Here is an 11,323-nt window from a genome sequence, read left to right as displayed (position 1 = left end):
CTTCTCATTATGCTTTTATTTCAGAATGTCTAACATAATTGTAAAGTCTGTTGAGTTTCTGGAAATATTATCACAAATTTTAAGTGATCCTTGGAAAGAAATTCTGTTGCTGTTTGAACAGAAAATACAAAGAGCTGCTGTGTAACATTTCAGAGCTGTAGCATTTATCTGAGCTGTAGCTAGGAAATCGAACCACCCCAAAGTCTCAGCCTCCCTAAATACAACAGAAAGAGCTCCACAACGCATGAGTTTGTTTATGAGGTGCCCACAGGCATACCTGGTAAGGCAGCCAGCTACAGTAACAGTATCCACCAATCTGTGCTAGATTAATTTTAAAGAATTTTGGGGGATATTTTAACTGGCTTCATATATTGAGGGATTTTTTTGTTTGAGTGTGTGTCCAATGGTGTTTTGTAGACTGTCTGATAGTTTTTTTTTCTGGAGATCTTAATCTGCAGATATTAATCTAATAAATTGATCTGTTAATTAATACCTTTTATACCAAACACTGAAAACTGTAATACAAAATCCAAGGGCAAGATTCAAGGTGGTGAGAACTGACTCATATCATTCTGACCAAGAGGACCTTCAGCATCTAAACTGTGGATGACCTGGACTTCACTTCAAGTCTCTCTGCTTGCGTAGACAGTAGGAGGGGAGTAAGATTTGCGTGTTTTTGAGGCTCCTGATTTAGACATAGCTATCAAAATCCTTAAATATGTTCACTGATTCTATTTCAAAAACATTTACAGAAGGTATGATAATCCATCTCTTGAAAAGAAATTAAATTTATCATGGAATTTTGTTTATAAGTACAGTCACTGATTGCACAGGATTGAAATCACTGTGATTAGGCATTTAAACATGCATTTATTTACTTTGGGTGTTGCAGTTGCAATAACTTACCATACAATGTTACAGAAAAAGCAAGTAGCATAGACATATTGATACAAATATAGATGTGGGTATAGATATAGATAATGAAAGTAGGTAAAATACATTTTGGAGACAGATCAATATTTTTTGCTGTCTTAAAACAGAATAACAATGGGGTCCTTTAATGTGATTAAGAGGAAATCACCACTTTTTCACTTAGAATGCTGTGACAAAATGTCACAAGTCTAAAAACAATTCATAGAGGGCAGAACATTTATCAGAAATAAAATATTTGTCAGAGATAAAGTGCCAGACTCAGTTGGCCTGAGCTTGGTCCAATTGGGAAATCCCAATATTTCCTGTTGGATATGTAGTTTAAATTCTTCACAGATGTCTTGCCAGCTTATTAAAGAAAGAAAATGGGAGGTGAGATTTACAGCGTGGAGACTATGCACAGGTATATAGGAACTAAAATATCCTACAGCTTACCCACCATAGCAATTTAATTTGAAAAATGCAGTTTTTAATCAAATAGAACAGCAGCTAGATTTATAGGTGGTGTGGAATGCTCTTAAGATTTTAAAGACACTCAAAGTTCATGGGGACAACACCCCGCTTTTATTTATTTATTTTTTTTCTCATGGAAAAGTGCAATTGACTTTAAATGAGTTCTTTGGCTGAGAAAATAACTTTTTAATACTTTATGTACAGCAATAAAGAAGAAATAGCTTTAGGCAGATCATATGGCAAGAACAAACAAACAAACTGTATTGCAATACCAAAAAGAAAAAAAAAAAAGTTTTAAAAGTAGCAGAGAAATGAGATATAGTTCATCAATTAATATCCAGCAGTTATATGAGAACTTCATCAGAAAATTACTTTAAAACAAGGAGTTGAAGGAATCTAAGAATCTCAAGACAAGAAGCAGGTTTCTGGTCTTGTGCATGTGCATGCACATTCTTCATGACAGCTAGCTGTCCCAAATGGTGACACTTAGTGTGATACACAGGGTGGAGACCTGGTGGCAACTGCTTCTTCCTCTGCCATACTGTCACAACATGAGATTAATTGGAAGAATTCAATATAAGCATTCATTAGAAGAACCCAGAGTTCTTCATTTTGAGTTAAAGCCTGGAGAGACCAGAAAAATGTGATGGTGAGAGGTTTTTTGTAACAAGCTTTGGGTTCCATCGCTAGTTCAGTCACAGACCTGGTGAAGGAAAGCAACTTTTTGTCTCTTTCTTAATTTCTGCTTGAAAAAACAAACAAACAAACAAACAAACAAACAAAAAAATTGTATTTCCTTAGCTGTTTTGCAAAGAGGTGAGGAAGATTTAATTCTGAGGCAGATTAACAAATCTTCTAAAGTTTTTAGAGGGCAAAATTATATTTGAAAATGTTGTTTACTTTCATGTCTTTTGGTGTTTACAGGTAGAATTTCAGAGGCAGAGGCATCTAAATTAGTCTAAATTAGGTAACAAAGGACCAGAAAGAATGAAAGAAAGGATAAGTGTTTTTGTAGATTGGCATAGGAAATATATGAATTGTTACTAGGTTGCATATTGGGAAAAAAAAAAAAAAAGAAGAAAAAAAAAAGAAAAGAAAAAGAAAAAAAATATTTCTAACGAGCATATAAATTAAAGTACTTCCTTTAGAAACATTCATAAATGACAGCAACAAAAACCTTTTATAACTGTAAATCTTGCATGATTCATCTGGAAAATTTCTGTTCAATATTTCTGCCTCCCTTTATGCCCTTGAGTAATAGAACATTTTTAATTTTTATGTTTTAATTGAAAAGGCTTCTTTGAAACTAGTTTTTATTTTATTTTATTTTATTTTTTATTTTTTTACTTCATTTCATTCCTTTCCATTTTCCTCCTTCATGAATATATTCTGGCTTTGCTTCTGTTCCTTCCAAACTGTTGTCCTGGTTCCATATGATAAGGCTGGTATCAACCCAACAGTGTCTTCAAGAGCCTCCCAGGAGATTGTCAAAGCAGAGCTACACTGTGCAGATGATGGGGTTTCCTGACTCCTCATAGAGTTGAAAGGATTGCCATTTATCCTTTCACCCTTTGATAGTCACTTCCTCATTTTCTTTGCTAATGCATTAAAACTGAAGGAGTTATCAGGAACTGTGCAGGAAAGGGCTGTATGATAATTTATTTTTATATAAATGCACACACATACACTGCCTCCTTTGTTTTTAATGCCAGACTGATCCTATAAGCTCAAAGCATATCTGAAGTGCTTTCCAAAGTCTACAAGCTGTCTTCTTTCTGAACAGCATGTTTCATATAATTAAGACACAAATGGTTTTGCTCCAAAGTTATTATGACTACTATGTACATCGTATCTGAATAAAACCCACAAAAGCAAAAACTGAAGAGTTCCCAGGTATAGACATATATGTGTTAACTGTTGACAGTCACCTTATTATTCACAGAGCTGCTGGTCTGTGGGGCATACCTGGTAGTCCACATACCTTGAACAAGCTTTCTGCACTTGCTTTCCTGTTCCTTATTCCTTTCAAGCTCGAACACAAGAGAAAAAATAGCACAGGGAGCTGTGAGAAAGCTCTTACTGGATCTGGTTAAACTCATAGGTGTGAAATATCAAATAGATCTGATCCATTTGATCACATAGGATTTTTTTTTTTTTTTTTTCTTTTCAGATTTATGTGTTTTGATAGGTGGACAAGAATGGTACAGGGCATAATTTGTACAGGACATAATTTGTATAGTCTTTGGAAGTGGAGGAAAAATGCCAGAGACCAGAGAGAAACACAGACAAGTATCTTGTTGAAGCTGAGAGAACAAATAAATCAGCATGAGGAAGTGTCTTTGGACTAGCCACCAAGCGTGGTGTTGCAGCAGATTGGTGCGTTACCATCTGGGAGAGTTCAAACAGGCTGTAAATCCCAGGCCCTCCAGGCTGTGGGAAGCTGGCTTGGAGAATGACTTGTTTTGTTTCTTGGGAGGTAGAGCAGGGGCTGGCTAGCTGATGCTGTAAGCATTCCCTGCTGGCCGATCAACATCAGACAGAAGAGTTTTCTTAACCTCTAGCCAAAGATAAGGCCAAAATGACAAAACTGTTCAGAAGAGAGAGAAAGAGTTTGCTGAAATAAATGAGAGAACTGACAGAAGAATTTCATGCTAGCTACAAAGGACAACACCTACAGGCAAAGGAACAAAGATTTTTAACTTGATTGATGCTGGGCTATGTTGGACAGTGTAAGTCCTAAGGACAGCATTTTTAAAGGAACCTAGATTTTTGTGCCAAAGTGATAAGGGCACACTGTGTAGCTCCATGTAGGTTTCATAGCGCCTAAAAAAATCTAGCATCTAGCCCAGCAGGGCAAATCTGTGAAGGGGCTGGGCGCAAAGACAAACTGAATGTGGATCCTTGGGCAGTATGAAGAATAATTTATACTAATTGTGTCTAAGGATGGAATAGGCAATGTAGATCCATGCAAATGAATTCAGCTGGTGACTGCCCCGGGGTAGCCATTAGGAGCCTTAGCCACCAAGAACCAAGACAGCCTATGCACAGCTTCCTTTTGAAGTCTGGCCACTGCCAATTCAGGAATGCCAGAGCCATCAAACCAGGAAGAGTGCAAGCAAAAGCACACAAGTTAGGCTTGATATGACGCCAATATTCATTGCAAAGTCTTCTTTTAGCTCTGTATCTCATTCAGAGTGTATTTTGTATTTGCTAAATTCATTTAATCTGTGCTCTCTGTATCTTTTAAGTAATGTTAAATTCTTCATGCTTCCACCAGAAATCAAAATCTGGATTTTGAAGTCATTTTAATTCTGATACTGTGACCTAGAGCTCTTTTTTTTTTTTTTTCTTTCTTTTTTTTTTTTTTTTTTTTTTTTTCCTGTGGCAGCTTCAGATTTTCACTAGACTAGGAAAATTAACCTCATACGTAGATTAAAGTATCTGGAAAGCTGTTATCTAGTTTTTCCCTTGATTCTCAAATCTCATAGGAAAGCAGCGATCATCTGCTCAGGATGAATTACTTGTCTCTGCAGGAGAGCAACTCAAGCAGCACTGTGTGAAATGGAGTCCTTTTCAATCCATCAGAGATCCTCACTCAGGTCTATCTTTCATCTGAGTGCGTTCTCCTACCAAGTCATTTCGCACTACGTGACCTGCTTATTAGGAGGCGTTGTGGCAGAGCAGAGATGTCAGAAGAAATTCAGAGAGGCAGGGATGCAGCAGGCTGAGTGTGACAGACAGCATCACTCCACGGGAAGGTGGACGTCAGTCACCGTGCAGCAGGAAGAGCTGTACAGCACCAGGAGATGACCAGCAATAACACATAACAAATAAGGGGGAGGCTGTGAGCAGACAGAGAGCTTTCCATGAATCTTTCTGACTTGCATCCACTTCTGCCGTGTGCTTGTCTTGCACTGATAGCACCTCATTGGGAGAGGGGACTTAATGTGAAGGACCACACAAGTGAATCCAAATGAAGCAGCAACATTGCAAAGCTGAATGTATGCAATGACCCCACCACAGCCCACCTGGCCATTTCTGGATTGAAATGTTTTGAGTGAGTAGTTTATGCTGCACACAGGGAAGTGTGCAAACAAAATTAGGTTCAAAATAAACAATCCAGCCTCCCCACACTGTTTTTCACAGTATTGTTGTCCACATTGCTGCCCAAGTGCTAAATGCTCGGTACTGCATCTTTGTTACTGGCTTTCTGACAAAGACAGCTTGTGAAAATGGACTGAAAATACTGAGTGGTTCTGACATAGGTGGTTTGAAAGCTTAGGTGCTTTTCTGTAAGTGGCATAATTTGCTGCTAATACAGTAATGGACACTGTCAGCTACAGAACCAGAGCAGACCTGCACTCTTATTTGAAAAAAAAGAACAGGGAGTGCATAGTCAGTCTCTAGTGCTGATGGTTTTACCAGGTTTCTTGCAGTCCTGCCCGATAGGTTACATCACATTAGCAATATGATGGCCATCACCATCCATAACAGTTTAGATACTTTTTTGTGCTAGATTGTAAGACTGAGATCCTCAGAAATCCTGCTTGATGATTCCTTCCCTTTCTGAGGCAGGAAGAGGATGTCTGTGCACCGCTTCTTGTAGGGCTTATGGAGCCAGAAGCCCCAGGCAGGAGCCCCCCACCCAAAACAGCGTGACAGTACCCGCTGGCAAGCAGAGAGTGGAAATCTGCTGTCAAAATCTGCAGTGTCAACAGGGTGTAGGCCCTGCCTGGGGTCTGGTCTCCTGCCGGAGATGTTCCTAGGAGCAGGGTGCCGATGTCCCCTCCATTTGGCTGTGCGCAGAGGGGCAGCAAGCACCCCCACCCGCGAGGACAGGAATCAGTGCTCTGGTTTGCTAATGGGTGCTTCCCGAAACGCCCCGTAGGATCTGCCTTGGTGTAATCAGCTCCAGATTTAGGAACGACTGCTTTTTCATGTTGAAACAAATGCATTCTCTGTACTGGGAACAGCAGGTTAGGGATGAGGAAATTAGATTAGGAAAGCAGGTAGCGGAGCAGAAAGAGCACATCGATCGAATCAGCAAATCCACAGTGAACTCATGATTACAGCCGGGCTGCCCGCTGCGTGGCTGCCCAGACATCCCACCCGCTCTGGGGATTTGCAGGGTTTGCAAACAAGCATCAGCTTCATACAGGGACGTGGAAGCAGAAGCACATTGAAGCTGCCAGATGGGAGCAAGGTGCTCTGGCGGGACCATCCTGGCACTGCTGGGACTAATTTGTCCAAGCTTAGGGCCTGCTTTCCAGAATCAGTTTCCCTATGCATTTCTTAGCACTACTAGGGCCAATTCCCTGCAACATTGCCTCTACTGTCTTATCTATGTGATTTCTAAGTCCAGATGAGATGCTGAGTGCACATAGTCAACTCCTTGGCTGAACTGCTGCTGCTTCACCCTAATCTCTGATATTCGACTAAAGTGATGCAAATTATTCTTTGAGAGTAATTTAAGAACCTCTACTTTCTCATGCAGTAGTCACTACTATGTTCTGATAGAAAAAAAAAAAATCAAATAAGTAAATATCTTTTACCCTATGATCAGCATTCATAGTATTTGTTATGGGCATAACAGGAATACACCATAAGTGCAGTAATTTATTGTTATGTTGCTAGCAATAGCTGTGCTGCATTTCCTGGGCTACAGGGCTGCAAAAAGCATCACTTCATAAAAGGAGAGCTTGGTCAACAGTAATGGCTAGGTTTTCAGACAGAAACATGTTTCTCAAGCTAACAACAAGCTTTTAACTCCAGGCTTTTTTCTGACTGCCAGCTCCAAGGCTTGGCTGGTAACAGAGATGGTAAATATTCCACATTTTCATTATTAACTTGCAAGTATTTCTACCCTGCAATTAAGTGTCTCGCGTGTGTGTACTCTGCTTTTAAAGGAGATAAATGTAAAGTCTTTAATATCTGCCCCAGCATTTTGTTTGTTTCATTTCTGTTTTCTGTATTGTTTCAAATTATTTGGGAACTCAAACTTGCAGAGTTTTGGTTTTCTTTATAACCCCAGGAATATTTGTAATTTAGCTTTGTGCTGGAAGGAAACTCTTTACACGGGCTGATCGGCAATAAGCACCTCACTGCCCCTACTCTTGTGACATCTCTCCATCAGTTTTGCCCGCTGACACCTCCTGCCAACACAGATCCAGATCTGCCAGAATGCTGCACTGTGCCTCCTGCTTCCTTTGATTATTATTTCTCTTACAACATGATTTTCTTGTTTTCTGCATCATTTGCACTGTATCTTCCTGCCAGTCTTCCTTATGCTACCTTACTGCTTTAAGGGTTTGCCACTTTCAGGTTTCAGTGTGTTTGATTATAACATGGAAATCTTCCCCCTCCCCCTTCCCCCCCCTCCCCCCTCAGACTGTCCTGGTGCTTGCTGCCAAAAGGGATTTTAAGGCAAAAAGCTGGCAACCTCTGGCAGGTGATGGAGAGGTGGCCATCCATTCCAACTGGATTGGGAGCAAACTCCATAGCAAAAGTGTTTCCATAAATGCTTTAGTTTAAGTGTCGGGTTTATAGCCAGCTCATAAATTTCTAATTATAAATAGAAACTGATTTTTTTCCCTCCAGTCTAAATGGCACCTGAATGAATTTTAAATTATACAACCCCATCAAATTACAAAGCTAATTAAAGTGAGGCATCAAGGTTTTAATCATGCTACATTTTTTTTTTTTTTCAGTGTTGTTAATGACAGTACATTAACTGGCTTCTAAGATGACACAAGAGCATTTTCCGTATTTATTTTATGTCACTTTGCTAGCTCATGAAATGCTGCTGTGGTAGTCTCCTTTGGATGAGTGTCTTCTGCACTTATCAAAACAACATTCACACAAATTGCAGTAATTCTGTCAAAATACTGAATTAATAGCTTGCATAAACTATCTTTTCTGTACTGCAAATGCACATAGGCACTAAGTTTTTATTCTGATTTGAACAGCATATTTCATGGAAGAATGAGGCTGTGCAGGTTATCAGAAAATTGCTGTGTGACCTGATGTAAATGCAGTAGGGATGTTGTCTCTGATGTTCTCTCTGACCAGCTGATCTCCCTTTTCCCTTCATTTCTGGTTATGTTTTGACTTGGATACATAACTTCTGGTGAGTAGGTGAGTGAAACTATGGCAATGATTTTGTTACCCCCTGCTTCCCATCTAGGTAAGCCTTGATCCTCCAGTTGGCTCTGTGAAGATGGGTCCCCAAACTCATCATATTCCTGGGGAAAAAAGAGATAAAATCCATACAAGGCTTTATGCAACCAGTAATTTTAATCACATCATAAACACTGGAACACTACAGTTTGCTATCTATTTTTCTGAACACTGAGTAATGTAGTTATATGCGATTCAGTGGTAGAGTAACTGAGAACATAAACACCCTATTTGAAACCCTGTTCATTTTACCTTAGCACAAAGATTTTAGAATTTATTTTCACTGAAGCTGGATAAAATATGGGAGATGAGACATTTCTGTGACTAGTTGAAAATGTAAGATCATAATCATTGCATGCTGGGCTCACCTTTGGGGGAAGCCAGTACACTTCATACTGAAGCCTGCACAGCATCTATATGATGTCAAATTTGCAGGCTTAGAGGGGGTAATACAGTGGCATGACTTCTGTTCTGTTCAGCAGAAGTTTGACAGAGTGCAGGCAGAAAGATAAGGCCTGGAAGAGATGGTAATTCACTAACCTTGCCCTGCCAGCCATTCCTGTCGGTAAACAAGACCTTGCTTCCCTTTAAACTTAACGAGGAGGACAGTCTGAGTTTGTTTCTGTCTGTGCATTACATACGACTTGATTGTGCTGATTTCCAGTTGTCCTTGGCAAAGACAAAAAGCTATTCAGGGACCTTTTCTGACCTGGAAGAAATGACTGCAGCTAAGTGGAGAAAGTACCTTATTTCCTACCTGCTCAACTGCAAAAGGGATCAAACACCACTAACACTTTTAAAACAGAAATTGCCATAAAGGCCAATAGAGCAAAACTAAACAAAATGCACAAAAACTTCCCCTGGCCTTGCTTTGTTGCACTGAAGCCAGAGTGGAGGACAGTACAAAATACAAGTCTCGTATTTTCTTCCCTTGCAAAATTTTAAACACATAAAATGTTTATATTTAACAGAATTCAGGAAGTGTTTGCACTTCAGACCTGTCAACCATTGCAAACAAACTAAGAGCAATGCCCTAGGAGTGCAGTTTTACTGCTTTTTCCCTTTTCCTATCCACTTTCCCACAAACACAGTTTCTCACCAACTTCACCCACCTTGTTTGCTCCTGAAAACATGTCAGCACTATAGCCTGTAATGTAATCCTTGGAAAATATCAAATATCCAAAAACTGAAAGCTCTGCACAGCCTGAGTCTCAAAAATCATCCAATTACTTAGGAAAAGCCAAGTATTTCAAATCGCAGATCAAACCCTCTTCAAAAAGTTGGCACACAATCAAAACCACTGCAAACACAAGAACAGAGAACGTGTCTTATTCAGGAATGACAAAACTGCAGCAGCACTTAGCAGGAATAATGGCTCAATTAATCATCGGGGTAAGGCGGCTGGCTCATGGAACAGGCAGCTGAAAACTGTTTACAAGAATATAATGCCCCCAACAATCAGCTAGTCATCAACAAAGGGCACCAGCCACATGTTGCAGCAGTCAGTCACAAATTTCTAACCCAATGATGAAACAAGAAATATGTCTTTAAGACTATTTTCCTTTATTTGGAGGGAACAACTGTTGATGGAAAGACCTTGTGGTCATCAGGACAGCACCTGGGTAAAATTTATAAGACGGAAAAACAAAATTTCCCATATAAAAATATATTAAATAAAATAAAGTAAGAAAAAATGAAAGAATAAAAAATCTAAAAAAAAAAAAAAAAAGAAAAAAAAAAAGAAAAAGTTAAATAATCTGTACAAAATACATCTCTTCCTTCAGTTAATGTGATCTCCATGCACTCACTGGGCCTTTCTGAAACCCACTCAATCATGCGTCTTTTTTGCTCAGAATAAAGTTGGTCTCAGCATTATGTTTCAACAGTGAATCTGGTATCTGTTTGAAAGGTCTAATGTTTTCCTTCAAATTGTTATTCCTTGGGTGTTCTCACCTTGCTTTTTCTTGTTCTTTGTGCTCTGGTCCTGCTGGCAATCTCCCATCTGGCCTTCTCCTCCTCCCACTTCTTTCTCTGTTTAGTAAAGGTTTCTCACCACTGAGTCCAAGAAAAATCTACATAAAGCAGGTTAACGGTGGTGAAGTCCTCAGAGAACCTGAGAAAAAAAATATTACTTTATCTCAAGTTAAAGAAAGTTGTACCAGTAGGAATTCCTTTGCTTTATGAGCACTGTTCTGGTCATGGTGCAAAGGTTTATTAAGAAAAAAAAAAAAAGTCTTCCAGCATCATCCAAAGGTCATCCAGGCTGAGTTAATTTAATAATCACCTTTGGGAAATTTAATCTATTAACAGATTATTTTACTGAAAAGCCTTCATCCTTGTCTCTCCAAGGCTTCTTTTTGAGTTCTCTGCATGATAATTCTACAAAAGAAAACTAGAGTAAAAAATATGCTGTATGTGTCGACAGATCATGCATTATACATGGCAAAAAATAACATTAAATTATGTTATCTTTCCTTAACTGAAGGACTGTTATTCTATCATGGGGCAAGAGACTGCTTAATTCCAAATTAAGAGAACCTTTTTAGTGCAAATGTATTTTCCATCTACAGCTGGTCTTTATCAATCTAACTGAAGCCAAACCACATAACCCTGTACAGACCTGCAAATTTGGTTTGAATAATTAACTGCAGCAGAGGATGACCCTGTGTTACAGTGACTGCAGTCACGAAGTGAAAAAGTTCATAATAATAATTCATAAACAGTTTAGGGAGATTTGATTTCCTGCCAGGGCTGCGCATGGAGA

At 39.2% G+C, this 11,323-nt stretch overlaps 1 long non-coding RNA gene across 1 annotated transcript; it reads right to left on the bottom strand.

Annotated features, from left to right (window-relative positions):
- Positions 1-2,455: 2,455 nt before the first annotated feature.
- LOC309890425 lies at positions 2,456-10,711 on the bottom strand. Its single transcript, XR_014319421.1, has 5 exons — positions 10,513-10,711; positions 9,672-9,859; positions 9,100-9,268; positions 8,403-8,624; positions 2,456-3,970 (listed from the first exon to the last, which is right to left on the bottom strand). It is a non-coding gene; the product is annotated as an uncharacterized lncRNA (long non-coding RNA).
- Positions 10,712-11,323: the final 612 nt, after the last annotated feature.

The sequence above is a fragment of the Aythya marila genome, assembly GCF_965140915.1.
Source record: "Aythya marila genome assembly, chromosome: Z".
Lineage (NCBI taxonomy): Eukaryota > Metazoa > Chordata > Aves > Anseriformes > Anatidae > Aythya > Aythya marila.
The sequence above is the reverse complement of the archived record's forward strand: the minus strand, read 5'-3'. Positions and strand labels throughout refer to the sequence as shown.